The sequence below is a fragment of the Penaeus japonicus genome, unplaced genomic scaffold (genome assembly GCF_977035675.1).
Source record: "Penaeus japonicus unplaced genomic scaffold, GWHDUDI00000001_assembly GWHDUDI00000007, whole genome shotgun sequence".
NCBI lineage: Eukaryota > Metazoa > Arthropoda > Malacostraca > Decapoda > Penaeidae > Penaeus > Penaeus japonicus.
The window spans coordinates 8,902,278-8,920,874 of record NW_028234409.1 but is presented as its reverse complement, the minus strand read 5'-3'; the positions used below and the strand labels follow the sequence as shown (position 1 = coordinate 8,920,874).

The 18,597-nt window shown below is 45.9% G+C and overlaps 1 protein-coding gene across 24 annotated transcripts in view; it reads left to right on the top strand.

Annotated features, from left to right (window-relative positions):
• The window catches only part of Mbs (Myosin binding subunit), a 179,787-nt gene that overhangs the window by 125,895 nt on the left and 35,295 nt on the right, over nucleotides 1-18,597 (top strand). The gene's annotated exons all lie outside the window — the stretch shown is intronic.

The following is an 18,597-nucleotide window of genomic DNA, read 5'->3' as shown; positions in this document are numbered from 1 at the left end:
CGAAGATGGTATTTGATGAAGGTGACAATACCAATTTCTGAATCATTGGCCGTTGCTCTGTGCCTTGTGTTTGTTGGACTGTGTTTTTTCTTCTGTCTTTGTGAATGTCCATTATTACCCAAGTATAGTATTTCTTCGTGTTTTCATGTTGTGAAGTCTGGGTTTATATATTTCTTATAAACCTAATTTTATATTATGCCATGAATATTTGGTAAATGTTGATGGAGTATTTATTTTTTTCTTTGTGTGTGTGTGTGTGTGTGTGTTTAGGAGTGGTTGGGAATTAGTGTAGTGAGGGGTACACGTGAGTTTCTTTTTGTGAGAGAGAGAGAAAGAGTGAATAAGGAAGAAGAGAGGAGATCGGTAGATAAATTATTGAATGTTGGAAATATTATTATTCCACATCCTACCACCCACGCAGTTCCTATCCTCCATTCATCCTGCCCCCATCCCCCCAACCCATTTACCCCCGTTTCGCAGGTGGTTGTCGTAGGATTTTGGCATTGTGGATTTATGTATTTATTATTTTGTGAATGCCTCCCCTACTGCTTGACTTGGTGCCAGATGGTTGACGTTCAGGTTGGTCGCTCAGGTGGTGCTAATGCGGGCTAGAGAGAAGAAGAAGGGAGGCGGAAGGGAAGGAGAAAAAGGGGAAAGGGGAAAGGAAAGCTAAAACTAAAAGTTATATGTAGGGGAAAAGGGAACGAGGGAAATGTAGGAGAAAGGAGAGGGGGTAAGGAGGGGGAAGAAGGTAGAGGAGTTAGAGTAGGAGCAGTGGAAGGAGTAGTTGGAGGGAAGGGGGGAGGAAGGGGAGGGGTAAAAGAAGGAAGTGAATTTGAGGGAAGATGGAGTAGGGTTGAGGGTAAAAGGGAGAGGAAGGAGGAGGAAGAATGGGGCGAGGGAAGGAGAAGAAATAGAAAAAAGGAAGAGACGAGGATAGACAGAAGAAGAGAGGGAAATTAAGAAAGAGAAGATGAAAATAGAAACAACAAAGTTCGGGATAAGGGAAGGGACGAAGAGTATGACTAGGTAGTATTGCTATCCCAAATAGACATTGGCAAGAGAGAGGGGGATGATCCGAGAAGTAGCTCAGCGGAAATTACATCTATTGTGAGAACGGCAGAAGATTTATCGAGAAGTCAGCGAGAAGAGAAAGTTTTTGTTTGCGGAAGCTCACGGCAGCGACTGTTGGCGTTGTTGATGACGTTGGGTTGTTTATGAGAGTTTTGCGCAGCCAGGTAGGCCGTGATGTCGAGTGTGAAGGCCTGATCTCAACGGCTGTGTGTACTTCTCGTCTTACGTAAAGAAGTTAGTTTAGACACGGTTCTGTAAGACCAAATTCTCGATTGTTATCATTATTTACTTTAGTTTTTATTTATTTATTTTTGATTTATTTATTATTATTTTTTTTTTTTGTTACATCACGATTGTTTTCTCCTTTTCGTGGCGACTCTCCATGACGTGGGTCCTCTCGCGAACCCAGCTGTCTGCTTGATCCATCTGGCACCCACTCACATTTCCCTTCTTTCCTGACTGACCCAGCTGCTCCCCCCCCCCAAGAGCCACGTGCTTCCGTGACTCATCAAGGAGATCTCGAGAGCCAGTTAAGGTCCATATTTAAGACGTCGAGTGCTTGAATGTTTGCTTGTGTGCTTTGCTTGGTCTTGCGTGGATGCCAGCGCGAGCCAGAGGGATTGCGCGGTATGTGGTCTTTGGAGACACGTATTTGGCGGCTGTTGCCTTTGGTGTGAGTGTGAGTGCGAGTTTGGAGTTACGAGTGTGAGTGCGAGTTTGGAGTTACGAGTGTGAGTGCGAGTTTGATGTTACGAGTGCGAGTGCGAGTTTGATGTTACGAGTGTGAGTGCGAGTTTGATGTTACGAGTGTGAGTGCGAGTTTGATGTTACGAGTGTGAGTGCGAGTTTGATGTTACGAGTGCGAGTGCGAGTTTGATGTTGCGAGTGCGAGTTTGATGTTGCGAGTGCGAGTTTGATGTTACGAGTGCGAGTGCGAGTTTGATGTTACGAGTGTGAATGCGAGTTTGATGTTACGAGTGTGAATGCGAGTTTGATGTTACGAGTGTGAATGCGAGTTTGATGTTACGAGTGTGAATGCGAGTTTGATGTTACGAGTGTGAATGCGAGTTTGATGTTACGAGTGTGAATGCGAGTTTGATGTTACGAGTGTGAATGCGAGTTTGATGTTACGAGTGTGAATGCGAGTTTGATGTTATGAGTGTGAATGCGAGTTTGATGTTACGAGTGCGAGTGCGAGTTTGATGTTGCGAGTCCTAGTTTGATGTTACGAGTGCGAGTGCGAGTTTGATGTTATGAGTGTGAGTGCGAGTTTGATGTTACGAGTGTAAGTGCGAGTTTGATGTTTCGAGTGCGAGTGCGAGTTTGATGTTTCGAGTGCGAGTGCGAGTTTGATGTTGCGAGTGCGAGTTTGATGTTACGAGTGCGAGTGCGAGTTTGATGTTACGAGTGTGAATGCGAGTTTGATGTTACGAGTGTGAATGCGAGTTTGATGTTACGAGTGTGAATGCGAGTTTGATGTTACGAGTGTGAATGCGAGTTTGATGTTACGAGTGTGAATGCGAGTTTGATGTTACGAGTGTGAATGCGAGTTTGATGTTACGAGTGTGAATGCGAGTTTGATGTTACGAGTGTGAATGCGAGTTTGATGTTACGAGTGTGAATGCGAGTTTGATGTTACGAGTGTGAATGCGAGTTTGATGTTACGAGTGTGAATGCGAGTTTGATGTTACGAGTGTGAGTGCGAGTTTGATGTTACGAGTGTGAGTGCGAGTTTGATGTTACGAGTGTGAGTGCGAGTTTGATGTTACGAGTGTGAGTGCGAGTTTGATGTTACGAGTGTGAGTGCGAGTTTGATGTTACGAGTGCGAGTGCGAGTTTGATGTTACGAGTGCGAGTGCGAGTTTGATGTTACGAGTGCGAGTGCGAGTTTGATGTTACGAGTGCGAGTGCGAGTTTGATGTTACGAGTGTGCGTGCGAGTTTGATGTTATGTTACGAGTGTGCGTGCGAGTTTGATATTAATTTTGATAATTGTTACACGAAAGTATGATTTATATTCTTGATTAAACAAAACTGAAAAAGTTGCATTAGCGTGAAAATGCCTAACCTTATCTATATAATATTCATTTCGTATTTTCCAAATGAATTCTTTATATATATATATATTTATTTTCACAATTAAATCTCAGGATCATAGTTGTTCTATCTAAAGGAATAATATATTGATTAAACCGATGTTTTCGGATTATGCAATCAAAGAAAGTTTGTTTCCGTCGATCAGATGAGTGGGCCCGAGGCATCCGAAGGTCTTGCTTTGCCTTTAATCCAATGCCAAACATTTTCATGCCAGCCGAAAGAGGAAGAAATATGCCCCAGTATGTGGCAAGTGTCAGCAAACAACTTGCTGGTATGATGTGTTGGAGTGCCCAGCACGTGCAGAGCGCTCCATTGGACAAATACACGTTGCATGTGTGTTGCCTTAGGGAGGAATAAGATTAGTCATTAGTGAAGGAACAATGATTTTAGTAATATTGATAATGATGATGATTATATTAGTGATGATAATTATTGTAGTTAAATGATGATGGGAGGAGGGGAGGGGGAGGGGGCAGACGACAGTGATGATCATTCAGTCATGGAAAGACATACGAAGGAATTCGAGTGAATGATAATCGGCTCGAGTTCGTTCATTTCCAGAATGTATAAATGAATAGAGATGCTTAGGTTTTGGTTGATTAGATTTTTCTTTTAATACACAACCAGAGAGGAGGAAAGTAGATGAGGACAAAGGGACCGGCGCACACGGGCGCAGGTTGACAGGTTGAAAATGTAGAGGGCGGAGGAGTACATTTTCTCTCCCTCTGACTCGCAGTGTAAATTCGCTCTTTGGCTGAGAATAACTCTGAAGACAATATGGTGTGTCGTGAATCCCAACTTCTTTATTGCCACTTTATATCTGTCGGTCCCTTTGCCTTGACTCATTTCCCCTCCTCTCTCTCTCTCTCTCTCTCTTTCTTTTTCTTCTTTTCCGTCCTCTCTCCTTTTTCCGTGTCCCCTGTTCAACTTATTTTTTTCCCTTCGTCTTTTCCGTCTCTCTCTCTCTCTCTCTCTCTCTCTCCTCTCTCTCATCCCTTCTCTCTTCTCTCCCTCATCCCTTCTCTCTCTCCTCTCCCTCCTTCCTTTCTCTCTCTCCTCTCCCTCCTTCCTTTCTCTCTCTCCTCTCCCTCCCTTCTCTCTCTCCTTTCCCTTATCCTGTCCCCCTTTTCTCCTCTCTCCCTTTTCCATCCTTCTTCCTCCTGCATTCGATTCTACCGCGTCCCTCTCCCTTATTTACCCTTTCTTAAACACCCCATTCTCTCCTCTCCTCGTCGTCCTCCTCCTCCTCCTCCTCCTCCTCCTCCTCCTCCTCCTCCTCCTCCTCCTCCTACCACTTCCTTCTCCCTTTTCCACTCTCCTTTTTCTCAGTTCTTCATTTTCTTATCCCGCCTTCATCGCCACTTTTCCTACCCGGATTTTCCACTAAAAAAGCAGTCGTATTTGGTATGAGTTGAAGTGATCTCCTATTCACTGTGTGTGCGCACCTGCGCGCGCGCTTTTGTCTGTTAGTCCTGTCTGTTTTTCTTTATCTGAGAGAAAGGGAAGGGACGATAAAGACGGCAAGAATAAGTATTGCGATGCCCCTATACAGCCATGTCCCTGTTACGTGGCAACCTTAGGTCCGTCAGTCTTCGCTCACATTATGTCACCGCTTGATACTCCGCCAGGACGCTTTCTGATGCTCAACTTTTTTCGATCTCTCTTTTTTCTCTTTTTTCGGGTTCCGTCTGTCTTCCCTTGAAATATATGAGGGAGTTGATTTGGCCCGCGTAATCGGCGTCATCTTTCGTCATTTGTTTTTGGTGGGTTAGTGATTCATGGCTCATGGTTATCAACAGAGGGGTGGCCATTGGTTAGATAATACAGGTGTCTTGCAAAGAGGGAGAGTGAGCGAGTGTGTGACTGACTGACTGACTGACTGACTCGTAACCTCGACTCGTTAAGGCTGATGACGTAACCATTTAAATCCAAATTCCATTTCTACTATTTAAGCAGGAGCGTTCTTTAAAAAAAATGCATAATTAGCGACAAAATTTCATGGACGATGATCACCATCCTCGCTGGATGGACATTGACGCCAGCTATGCAAACGTGATCAACCGTGAGTCATTTCGGACCCCTCGCAGATTTATTTTTTGGAGATCATGTGAGGACGGCCGGTCATTCCTATCCCCTAACCCCTAACCCTATCCCCAACCCCCTCGTATACCCTACCCCTTACCCCCTACCCTCTACCCCCTACCCCCTACCCCCTACCCCCTACCCTTTCCCCTCTCCTCTCTCCCCTCCTAATGACGGGTCTTCCTGACGGCTATCCAACCATAACAGAACCCCCCGTAGTTCCCTCTCCCCCTCTCCCTCCCTCATGCTTCCTTTGCCTTCTTCTCACATCCCCTTCCCTCCTTTTCCTCCTCCCTTCTCTCCGTCCCTCTCACTCGCCCCCCACCCCCAACCCCCCTTACTCTTCTTCCCTTTCCTTTCGCCTTCCCTTCCATCCCCCTCGCCAATCTCCCACCCCCTTCCCTGCCCCCTTTTCCTACCCCTCCCTCCCCCACTCCTCCCCTACCCCCCTACCCCCAACCCTTACCCCCTTTCCCTACCCTCTTCCCTACCCCCTTTCCCTCCCCACCCCCACTCCTCCCCTACCCTCTTCTCTTACCCCCTTTCCCTACCCCACTCCCCCCTACCCCCTTTCCCTCCCTCACTCCCCCCTACCCCCTTTCCCTACCCCACTCCCCTCTACCCCCTTTCCCTCCCCCATTTTCCCAGCCTCATCCCCTGCTTTTCCTCCCTTGCTGCAACCTCTTTCAAGGTCAAGCGCGAAACGATAATGCCATTTGGGTTAAAAGTGAAACCTCAGTCACCCCCGTCTTCTCTGTGTGGGGGTGGCGAGGGAGAGGGAGAGAAGAAGAGAAAGAGAAAGGTCTGAGATGGAGACCGACCGATTGACTGACTGACTGACTGACTGACTGACTGACTGACTGAGAGAGACCGAGACCGAGGGATAAAAAGGTAGGGAGAAGCTTATTCGAGAGTCGTTTCATAAATGCGATAATTGACGTCGATTTTATGCGGATTTTCAGATAATAAGTTGTTAATAAGGATCAAGCTATTGTATATCGGTTTGATAGGGTAAACACTTTAAATCTTTTAGTTATTGTTACGGCTTTACAACGGTTTTCTTTTTAATTGGTTGAATTTCACAAGTTAAATGATAAACAATAATGAACAGGAAAACACATGAATATTTTCCCATAGTCCCGAATACTGCTCTATCCTATACGATATATGCTTGCTTTGGTAAGTATTTACTACATTTGGTCTAGTGGGTAGTGGGGGGGGGGACACTAGTTCGGTTGCATTCGTGTAAGGTTCGGAATTTATTCGAAGTATGCATTATTGCACCGATCATTTTTTTTCTAATAGTATACGAAGGGATCGCCAAAGAGCACCTATTTTGATGCAGGTTTCATCACTCGTTTATGTTTCTGTAATGAATTTAGATTTTTTTGTTTCCTTTTCGACGCTGGGAAGGAGTGTCAAGGGCGTTTTTTTTTTTCTTTCCTTTCTCCCTCCTTCCTTCCTTCTTATCTTTTTCTTCTTTTCTTCATCTCTCCCTTCCCTGATATCCTTACTCCCTTCCTTTTTCCCCCTTCTCCCCGTGCCTTTCCTTTCCCTTCTCTTTGCACCTTTCTTTCCTTCCTCTCACTCTCTCTCTCACTGGCTCTCTCTCTCTCTCTCTCTCTCTCTCTCTCTCTCTCTCTCTCTCTCTCTCTCTCTCTCTCTCTCTCTATATATATATATATATATATATATATATATATATATATATATATATATATATATATATATATACATATATATACATATATATATACATATATATATATATATGTATATATTTATATATATACATATATATATATATATATATATATATATATATATATTTTATTCATTTGCCCTCCTTTCTTTCCCTTCCTCTCTCCGTCCCTTCCATCGACCTTCGTCCCCTCCTTCCTGCCTCCATCTTCGTTATCCCACGAGTCGAAAGGTTTCAATTGTGCCTGAAATTAATAGGTAGTAAATGTTGGCAGTTCCCTTAGTATTGGGACACTCAGGCAGCGCGGCCGGTGTTTCGTGGGGCCCAAAAGGCTTCGTTTAAGGGTTCGTGCGTTTCGTTTCGTTTTGGGCTTCGTATTGTCTACTGGAAACTTTTTTTAAGAATTGTGGATGCTTTTGTCGTGTGTTTTGTCTTTGGTTTTCTGTGGCTATTAGATTGTATATGTGATGTCGAATATTTTTCTTGGTCTCTTTTCGTTTTGTTTTTGTCTTTGTTGTCTTGTGGTTCGTGGGTGTAGATTGTCGTTATTTCTTTTCGCCTTTTCACTCTTTTGCGACCTTTTATCTCGTCCTTCCAGTTCCAACACTTACCCATATCCAACAACAGCCACCCACACCCGCCCACACCCTCCCACACGTTCCTCATAATGACCATAGTAGCGCCAGACATTGTATAGAAGAGTTGGCGCCGTGGCTCGGTTGCGGGCGGGCGGGCGGGCGGGTTGCGGGCGGCGGGGTGGGTGGAGTGTAGGGGGGAGGGGAGGGGGAGACTGTTGTTGTAGGTAGGTAGCAGGCAAGCCGTTTAGCGCACACTCGCCCTCGCTCCTTGTAAGGCCTTCCCCGCGGTCTGGCTTGTAATGGCGGGCCTTGTGGCAAGACGTAGGAGAATCGGGGGGGGGGGTGAAGGGAGGGGGCATGGGGTGGAAGGAGTGTCATTTCGGATGGAATGGAAGATGTGTTGTAGGTCATTGGGGGGGAGGGGGGGGCTTGGGGGGGATGGCAGTCGGAGGAAGGAGTTTCGTACTGGTCGGGATGTTTTTGCGGGAAAGTACGATTGTTATCTTCTTCCTTTTTCTTCTCTTTTTTTTTGCGTGTGTTGATCTCATTTCTCCCCACTCCCACACTTCATCTCCCTCTTTCCTCTCTCCTCTTTCATACCCCCCCCTCTCTCTCTCTCTCTCTCTCTCTCTCTCTCTCTCTCTCTCTCTCTCTCTCTCTCTCTCTCTCTCTCTCTCTCTCTCTCTCTCTCTCTCTCTCTCTCCTTTCTCTTCTTTCCTCTCTCTTTCTCCTGTTTATCAATCTCTCATTTTAAATCTGCATTTGCTAAATTTCTTTTGAATTTTCGTCTAGTACATTCCATTCGGCTACCTTGACCATGAGCGCAGAATGATTATATCTTTGAGGAATATCCTGAGGGGGTATGGTGAAGGCACAAGGGCACTGCGCACTATCTATCATGGTAGCTCTACCTCGCCCCCCACCCCATCCCTCTATCCTTACCCCTCTGACCCCCCTCCCCTGTGCCCTCTATCCTCTGCCCCCCCCCCCTTTCTGCCCCCCTACCCTCCTTAAAAAAAGTGCCATACATCGAGTCCCGCTGCAGATAAGTTGCCAGATACCCGCTTTGGCAGGTGCATGGGGGGGTTGGGGGGTTGGGGGGGACTTCCAACTGGCTTTGCTTGGTTGTCTTGTTATTTCGGGTTCATAACTGCAGAGGTGACGACACACGAGCATGTGTTTATAAAAAAAAGAGAAAAGAAAAAGTGGGAGTGATGGATGTGAACGAGTGGGTCGGGGGAGGGGGGAGGGGGAGCTATGGGCAACACCATTGGAGATGCGAAATAGAGAGGAGAGGAGGAGGGTAGCTTGAACGGCTCGAAGGATTTTAGGATACTTGCGGGTCGTACGATGGTTTGTGTTATTTTATACACATATATATTTATTTTGTTCCTATTATATTTCGTTCGGGTCCTCTCTCTCTCTCTCTCTCTCTCTCTCTCTCTCTCTCTCTCTCTCTCTCTCTCTCTCTCTCTCTCTCTCTCTCTCTCTCTCTCTCTCTCTCTCTCTCTCTCTTCCTTCCCCAGGTCGCTCCATATCTACCCTCTTTCCCGCATCCTATTTCCTTGTCCTACCGCCAGCACCCCCTCCCCAACTGCCAACTCCTCACTCCCCTCCCCACTCTCCTCTCCACTCCCCCCCTCCACTTCCCTCTCCATCCGCATTATCTCCATCTCTGTCCATCTGGCTGTCCCGGCTCTGCCCCATGCAGTGTGCCATCCGTCCCGTTTAATACTCGAGTATTGCCGGTGCTATTTCCAGCCCGTTGAGACTCGGGGAGGGGGGGGGGTTATCGAGCATTACTATATGTTTATTATTTATATTTTTTTGTCTCTTTGCCTGATTCGCATGGGTTGTGGTGAGTGTATGGGGTGGCGCGGGCCGGGAGGGGCTGGCTTATGTCACCTGTGGACCTGGATGTGTTTCTACTGTCGTGCACCTGTACATGCGATGAAAAGAGATTTGTTATATATATATATATATATATATATATATATAATATATATATATATATATAATATATATATATATATATATATATATATATATATATATATATATATATATATATATCTGTGTGTGTGTATGAATGTATGCATATAGTATACAGGATGTATAGATTATGTATATAAGAGAGATAGGTACATCTATATGTGTGTGTTTGTGCGCGCGCACTTGTGTATGTGAGCTGTAAATAATGATCTTGGTTCAAAAGAAAAGTTATTTGTTACAGTTACCATGATGGTAAGCTGACCTTCGTAATCGGGATGTTGTTTACCCCTCGAGGTAGCTGCTGGTCCGCCCCTCTCCCCACCCCCTCTGCCCCTTCTCCCCTTCTCCCCTTCTCCCCGTTCCACCTCACCTCGCTACCCGCTTGCCCTAGAGCCCCGCAAGGTGCCTCTGGAAGGTTCTTTTTTTTGAGCGGCCACAGCGAGCTTTCCTGGTGTTCATTGAGTGCTCGCGAATACCTGGCTCTGTGAATGGAGAGGGAGAAGGATAATCACCGTAAGGAATTTCAGAACACGAAATACACCAGTGGTTGATGTCCTTCTTATGAGAGGATGATGGAAATTGATAGCGATAAGGGGGCAAGAGACCGAGTTTATGAGCAAAGTTCTCGTTTTCCCCCGAGGCGTGATGTTCTTTTGGGTTACTGGACTGTTATTTTTGTTCTACTTCGGTTTGTTGTCTCTCTCTCTCTCTCTCTCTCTCTCTCTCTCTCTCTCTCTCTCTCTCTCTCTCTCTCTCTCTCTCTCTCTCTCTCTCTCTCTCTCTCTCTCTCTCAATCTCTCTCTCTTTCTCTCTATCGATCTATTTATTTATTTCTATTTCTATCTTTCGTTTGGCTTAGAGTTACAAGGATAGATTGATATTACGAAATGATGTATGTTCGTCAGAGATTTATTTGCAAGAGTCCGTAGAGTTATGTACACACTTTTTCAGGTAGGCAAAATGCTTTTAGAAGTGAAGACGAAAAGTTGTAAGTGTTAAGAGGTTAGAATAGCAAGTAGTACCATATTTGGTGATAGTATCGATAGTAAGGACCAAAGGACGTCTGTAAAAAGTGTTAAATTAAGAGCGTTGCGCAGGGATAAACTCATAGGGTTATCCCAGGGCGAGCGAGGCAGCGGTAGCGAGAACCGCACCTGTCAGCGCATCACGGGCCTTGGTGGTCGCGCGAAGTGTTTACAACCGCTACTAACATACGTCACAGGCGAGAGACCGAGGGGGGGATAGGGTGGGAGGGAGATAGGGAGATAGGGATGGAGGAAGAAGGATATAGAGGGAGAGAAAAGAGGAGGGGGTACGGATAGAGAGAAGGTAAGGAAGAGAGAGAAAAAAGTGATGGAGGGAGATATGTCATGAAGGACGGGGAAGAGAGTGAGTGAGTGAGTGAGTGAGTGAGTGAGTGAGTGAGTGAGTGAGTGTCTCTTACGGCAGGAACGGAAGCATAGGAGATTGAAACGGGAAAATGGGGCGATACGAAAATGGAAGGGGAAAGGAATGTCGGTAAAGGGGAGAAATATGAGCAAGTGAGAGGATTAGACAGGAATAGATAGAGGAAGAATGAAAGGAATGGAGAAATATGAGGACAGGATGGAAAAGGATGCGGAAGCAAAAGGAAGAAATAGAAGGAATGGAGTGGAGGCGGAATCAAAGGAAAAGTGCCGAAAGGAGGAAAGAGGAAGAAATATGTGAAATGGCATTGGAAGTGGCAGTGGAACGCTTTTTTTTATTTTTATTTTTTTTAGATGTTCTTTCGTGACCTTTATCCTTATTTGGAAATAACTCATCGCCTTTCCTCATTTCAGTCCTCTCCTCATAGTCCTTTTTTTTACTATTCTTTTTCTATCCCAGCTCTTTAGTGTTTACCGTCTCCTTCCATCCTTTGTCTTCGTCTTCCATTTTACTCCCTATTCCATCTCTCTCTGCTATCCTCCCCCTTCTCCCGTTGCCATTTACTCTTCTTCTTCCTCTCCCTTTTCTCCGTCCCATGTCCTCCCCTCCCTTTCTCACATCTTGCCCCTTCTCCCTCTCCCCTTCTCCCTCACTCTCTCCCTTTCCCACACCCCCTCCCTTGCTCCCCCGCGCCCCGAGTTGACTCTCGGTGCCAACACCCTTCCATCTGTGCCCGTCTATTAGCGGCTTCCCCTCGACCTATTTATAGCGTAGTTTTACCAGCTTTTGCCTGCATCAACAAAAGAGGTGGTCCGTTTTTTGTTCTTGTTTATTTTTGTTTTGATTTATTCATTTTGTGGGGCGAGGCTGTAGGGATAGTGGTTTAGAGGGATTATTGTTGTCATCATCATCACTGCTACTACTACTATCATCATCATCATCATTATCATCATTTATTATTATTGTTAAAATCATCATCATTATTATTTATTAATCCCCTTCCCTCTCATTTCCTATCCTCCTCACCCCTCTAACCCAATAGCCCTTTTCATGGTACGGGCGTTCATCATTCTCGTAGTGCAATGGCCGCGAGCGAGGGGATCATGGGAGACCGGACGCCTCGTGACACGTTAGAGTAAACACGATTCAACAAATATATATATTATTTACATATATGTATAATATATATATATATATATATATATATATATATATATATATATATATATAATATTTACATATATAGATATATGATATATGTGTGTGTGTGTGTGTGTGTGTGTGTGTGTGTGTGTGTGTGTGTGTGTGTGTGTGTGTGTGTGTGTGTTCGTTCTCCCTCTTCACTTTCCCTCTCCCCCTCCCACTTCTACTCCTCCTCCTCCTCCTCCTCCTCCTCTTTACTACGAACCGCTAATATTTATCGCGGCGGTGGGGAAGCTGTTCCGTACTGGTTTAGATGTGCTGGGAAAATAAACTAAACTTTCCCAGTAGTAGCCTTTTTTTCCTTTACGATGCGGATTGGGGGTTTTAAGAGGGTTGCGCGAGTCGTTGTTAATAGGGGGTGGGGCGGTGGGAGGGGGGTTCTGTTATTGGCTCCGGATTGGTTTATAAACATCTATCGTTTATGGTGCTAATTTTTTTTCTTGTTGTGTCGGTATATTTGGATGCTTGGGTGCAAACACAGTTTTTGCTCTTTTTTATTGCTTGTGTGTGTTTGTTTGTATATGTGTGTGTGTGTGTGTGTGTGTGTGAGAGAGAGAGAGAGAGAGAGAGAGAGAGAGAGAGAGAGAGAGAGAGAGAGAGAGAGAGAGAGAGAGAGAGAGAAAGAAAGAAAGAAAGAAAGAAAGAATACATTCTTTTTTACATATTTAATTGCTATTGTATTTGTGTAATTGATTTATTACTATGTATTAATCACATTTTATATCCTGTTAATCACGTTCCCTCTCTTTCTCCTTGCAGGTAAGTGTAGGCCTATGCCGCCCTGATGAAGTAACGTGTCGCTGCACCTTTCCCCTGGTAAGGACCCTTCCACCTGACTCACACTAACAGCCATGCGGGAGACACGTGCACTGGCCCTTCCTCCCCGCTGGCATGTCCGAAGAAGTGCTCTTTGGCTCTCCGTTTGACATGTCTATTAGGCCTGAGGGTTATTTTTGGGCTGCAGTCACGATTGGGTGGGGGGTGGTTTTTGTTTCTGTTGTTGTTTTTTGTTTTCTTCTTCTTCTTCTTCTTCTTCTTTTTCTTCTTTAAAAGTCTGTTTTTCTATGTTTTGGTTTGCCGTTTTTAGTGTAATTATTATTAATATTTGTTTTTGTTTTTCATACATTTATTATTCTTTGTTAGACCTTTTTTTGTATTTTGTCATCACAAGATTTTGCTTGTCGTGATTATTGTATTTTGTTTCATTTCATTGCAACTAATCGCCCCGACTATTGTATTACGTTATGTGAGTAAACGCGAGCCATCTGTTTCACTGGGGGGGGGGGGGAGGTCGCGAAATGCCTCCCCGATTGCCTTTTGACAGGTGGACAAGGGTATAGTTCATAGCACCAGCTGACGTCACCGCCCTCAGCTGGACGCTGGTTTGAATCTTTTGGGTTTAGAGGGCGTGACGTAGACTGTTCGTCAGCTACGAGTGTCTAGAGATACGCACTATATCTTTAGTTCGAGGAAGGTCTGGGGAGAGGTGGGGTTAGGGAGGGAGGGAGGGAGGGAAGAGCCCCCCCCCCATGCTTCATATACACACACGCACACGCACGCACGCACGCACGCATGCATGCACGCACGTACGTACACGCACACAGGGCGAGCGGATTTTCACAAGATGAAAGGGAAGAAAGGAGAGACATAAATAGCGTAAGTGCCAAGCGAGAGTGATGTGATGCAAGGGAATTAGGGGCAGGGCTGGGGGGGGGGGTGAAAGAGACAAGGTACCCACGACCAACACACGTAACAGAAAATCATGGGTCTAACTAATCCTTACAATACTCGTATCATAGGCGGCGAGACCTCTTGCTTACCGAACAATCTGCCGTTGATATTGGTTATCTGATTGAACTCATCCCAAGCCCGTGTTTATCCGTTTTTGCGGCCGTCGGAGGTATGCCATAATGGCAGTCATTGGTCCCGGTTTTATCACTCGGAGGCGCCCCGCGTGTGGTGTTATTGGCTGTTATTGGGAGCTTTGTTCCGCTAATGGCGGCTATATATTTTTTCTCCTGTTTAAATGGGTTAGTAATGAAACGAGTGTGTATCACATACCCAAGGGAGGTAGATGTGTCCCTTGATACACTTAGTTTTGGTAGTACGTGTAGGTTGCATACTCGTATGCGAGTAGAAAGCGCAGTTTAACAAACTCACTCGTCGCAGGCATGGCGCAGCGTCTGAAAGGTGGACTAAGCATACCAGAAGTCAAATAACGCTCGCATTATTTTTTTCGCGCGCTTGATGGAGAACAAAAGCGTGGCGAGAAGCGTGCTTGGCATCGCTTCGTGGCAGGTGTTTGACAGGTGTTCTCATCACCGTGCCTGAGAATCATGCAACGGTGCGTGGCAGATGTGTTTCCGGATGGAGATTTTCGCAAGAGCCCTTACGTAGTGGTGCTAGGTGACCTGACCAACATTTGCGGCAAGGGCGTGGGGCGAGGGAAGTGGGCGGCCACCTCGGGCGCCGGAGCTAAAGCGGGGTGTAAAAAAAATGATAGCCGCGCCCTTTTGTGTGTGTCTGTGGTTTGGATGTGATGGTAATCTGTTGTTTTTTTTCTGGTATTTCTCTCTCTCTCTCTCTCTCTCTCTCTCTCTCTCTCTCTCTCTCTCTCTCTCTCTCTCTCTCTCTCTCTCTCTCTCTCTCTCTCTCTCTCTCTCTCTCTCTCTCTCTCCCTCCCCCACTTTCTCCCTCCCTCCCCCTCCCTTCCCCCTCTCTCTCTTTCTTTCTCTCCCTCCCTCTCTCTCTTTCTTTCTCTCCCTCCCTCTCTCTCTCTCTCTCCTCTCTCCTCCCTCCTCCCTCCTCCCTCCCTTCCTCTCTCTCCTCCCTCTCTCCCTCTCCTCCCTCCTTCCCTCCCTCCCTTAACCCTCCCCTCAACCCTCCCCTCCCCTCCCTCTCTCAACCTTCCCCTCCCCTCCCTCTCTCAACCTTCCTCTCCCCTCCCTCTCTCAACCTTCCTCTCCCCTCCCTCTCAACCTTCCCCTCCCTCCCTCCACCTCTCCCTCCCCCTCTCTCCCTCCTGCTCTACTTCTCTCCCATTTCTCCCTTTCTCTCTTAATCTTCCGTGAGTGACGAATGCGTTTGTCGATTGGCTATTAACGTAGAAATTAGTCGTGTCGTGTGTACAGGTGAGTGACAGGTACGCGGTAACTGGTGCGGCGGGAGAGGTTTAGTAAAGAGAAAAAGAGGGTCTTTAGGCCTGCCCCCACCCCCCTTCTCTCTCTCTCTCTCTCTCTCTCTCTCTCTCTCTCTCTCTCTCTCTCTCTCTCTCTCTCTCTCTCTCTCTCTCTCTCTCTCTCTCTCTCTCTCTCTCTCTCTCTCTCTCTCTCTCTCTCTCTCTCTCTCTCTCTCTCTCTCTCTCTCTCTCTCTCGCTTAGTTCGACTCTTATCATCCGTCGTGTATTTTCGGAGTCGTCAGGGGAAATGGTGCCAGAGATTGGGATTGGCTCGTTACAGGGCTTCGATAACGCGAGTGGTTAGGTCACGCGCTCACATACATATATATATATATATATATATATATATATATATATAATATATATATATATATATATATATATATATATATAATGTGTGTGTGTGTATGTATGTATGTATGTTTTTGTTTTTTGTGTTTGTGTTTGTTTAGTTTTATGTGCGTAAGTATGCAGAACTGGATATATGAGATTTGTTATTGTCGTAGTTGAGCGTTGTATTAACTTTTTGGTACAGTATTTGTTTTTTTTTTCAATCGATTTTTTTTTTATTGAACGTTGTTCCTTTTTTTTCGTGCAGCCTACTTTTTGACGCCATTTTTAAAGTCTTCAAATGGGTTTACGTGATTGGTTAAAAGGTTTCTTATCATTATCGCCTCCGCAAATTCATGAGAAACTCGGGGGCAATTTCTTCGAATGAGTTATCAGTCAATGGGGATTGTGGCGCTTACTCTCATGAGGAGGCATCGAGGGAAGAGAATTAGGAGATGAGAGGGAGAAGAAATAGATGGAAGGAAAGAGGAGAGGTGCGAAGGAGGAAAGGAAGTGGGTTATAGGACAAGGGGGTGGAAGTGACAAGAAATGGAGAGAGGCGAGGCTAGGTTATAGGGCAATGGGATGGAAATGACAAGAAAAGGAGATAGGTGAGCTATGGGAATCCTAACAGAAATTCGGAGAATTTCACTGGCATTAGATAAGGGCCATATTTTTTTTAAAGGGTTACCATTACCAAGAAGCTTTTTTTTTTAATGAATAACACTTTGCATGTTGTCAGTGATCTTATTTCTTGGGGCGACCGGGTTTTCCCTTCACTAACCTCTCTGTGTTTGTTGACAGTAATTCTAAAGTAACTTCTAAACAGTAATTTTCCACTCTGAGACCAAAGTCATGTAAGGTAGTTAACCGGGGTAAGTAAGTGTGTGTGTGCATGTGTGTGTGTGTATGTGTGTATGTGTCTAAGTACGTTAGTATGTAAGCAGATAACCAAGATTTCAGTTACCATGTTTTTTTCGGGAGGGGGGTATTGCAACATCCTGGATGAATGTCTTAAAGGAGCTGCGAGAGCTGCAAGGAGGAGTTTTCCCCCCATGTTCCGCTGCGGTGCCAAGGAGTAAGAGGATATAAGAGGAAACAAGGATAAATATTTCAGCCGATGCACTTGTATCCGGTGATAAGCCCGTCTGGGGCCTGACTTGCCGAGGGGCGCCGTTTGCCAGGCCCCTTTTTATTCCTGCCGCGCGTGTCCTGGGCCGGGAGGGAAGTGGGCCACGGCCGGGAGTCTTACTTACGAGGTGGGGGTGGCTTGGGGTGGGTTAGGCTGTGGGTTGGGTTGGATGGAAGGGGGAGCAAGGGGGGGGGCGGTAGACGGTAGGGAGAGGGAGGGGGAGGGAGGAGGGTGGTTGGGAGAGAAGGGGATAGGGTGGTATATGTGGTAGGGTGGTAGGGGGAGGGTTGTGAGGAAGGAGGGTGGGAGGGGAGTGAAGAATGATAGGGTGTTGGAGTTGGCTAGAGGAAGGGAGGGGGTTGAGGGAGAGAGGTGGGGGCAAGGGAGGGAGGAGGGGCTTTCAGGACGAGGCCAAGGTCAGTAGGCGAAGAAGAAAGCTTCCCCCAAAAAGAAGTTGATGCGTCGTTATCTCTTTGCCCTTTCCACCATCCTCGTCTTGTTTCACGTTCTTCCTCTTCGCTCGAGTCGTCGCCACACTTCTCCAGCTCCTCTTTCCTGTTCTTTATATTTTACTCATGCTTCTACCTCCTGTTTTTCCTGTTTTTCCTTCTTTTCTTCCTCCTATTTTTCCTTCTTTTCTTCCTATTTTTCCTTCTTTTCTTCCTTCCCCTTCTCCTCCTCTTTCTCCTCTTCCTCCTCCTCCTCCTCCTATTATCCCTCCTCCTATTATCCCTCCTCCTCCTCCTCCACCTCCTCCACCTCCTCTCCTTCTTCCTCATCTCCTTCTCCTCCTTCGCTGCTGGTGTTATTGCACCTTGTATTCCATAAAGACCCGAGGCAATTCGTGTTACAGAATGGCTCACAATCCCTTTTTCGTGTTTTTTTTTCTCTCCATAAAACTGGAAGGGTGGGGGTGGGGGGGTAGTCCTAATGCTTTCAAGTTGATGTCTTGTTTTAATAAGTTTCAAACGAAAGATGATGTTGGGTTTCAGGAGCAGTGATGATAGTGACGATAATGAGGGTGATGGTGATGATTTTAATAGCCGGAGGGGAGGGATTTGCACGTTTATCACGTGTAAGACATTGGATTTGGATTGATCTCACGATGCGACAGTGGAGGGGGATAATGACCACCAGCGGCGACGATAGTGGTGATGGTCCAGGAGCGAACCGAACGACTTGCCTGCCGAAAACGACTTCCCGAGGGAGGGATACCGCCGCTCTCCTTCCTGGTTGGCAGCGCGATGGCCGGCCGGTGCGTGTGTGTGCGCGATCCGCCTCCGCCTCCGCTTCCCTCCGCCTTCGCTTGGCTCGGCCACTGCGAGCTGGAAAGGGGATGTGTGATCTCGTGTTTTTTTTTTATGTTGTGCTTTTCTTTATTTTTTGTTTGTATATGGTTTTCATTTTTGTTAACGATTTCTCTTCTTCACTTGATTTTTTCCCAATTCTCTTACTTGCTCTCCTATCTTTTTGAGACGTTAACTTTTGGCTATAGAAACTCGTCAAATCTAGTCAGTAATTTATGTCTTTTCTTTCTTCGCATCGTCTTGGCAACTTCATATACGAAGTCGTTCATCGGGGAATTAATGTTTTTTTATTTCCGTGTTCCTTTTTTTCGGTCGTTATTTTATTCTTACTTGGACGTTATTATTCTTATTCATATTCTTTCACTTTACTAATTCGGTCGCTCTTTCAATTTTCTTATTCTGTATTTTACATTTCTTGTTTACTTTTCTTACTTGCTCGTTCTTCCATTTTTCTCACTCGGTCGTTCTTTTGATTTTTTCGTTCGGTCGTTCTGTAACTTTTCTTGCACAGTTGT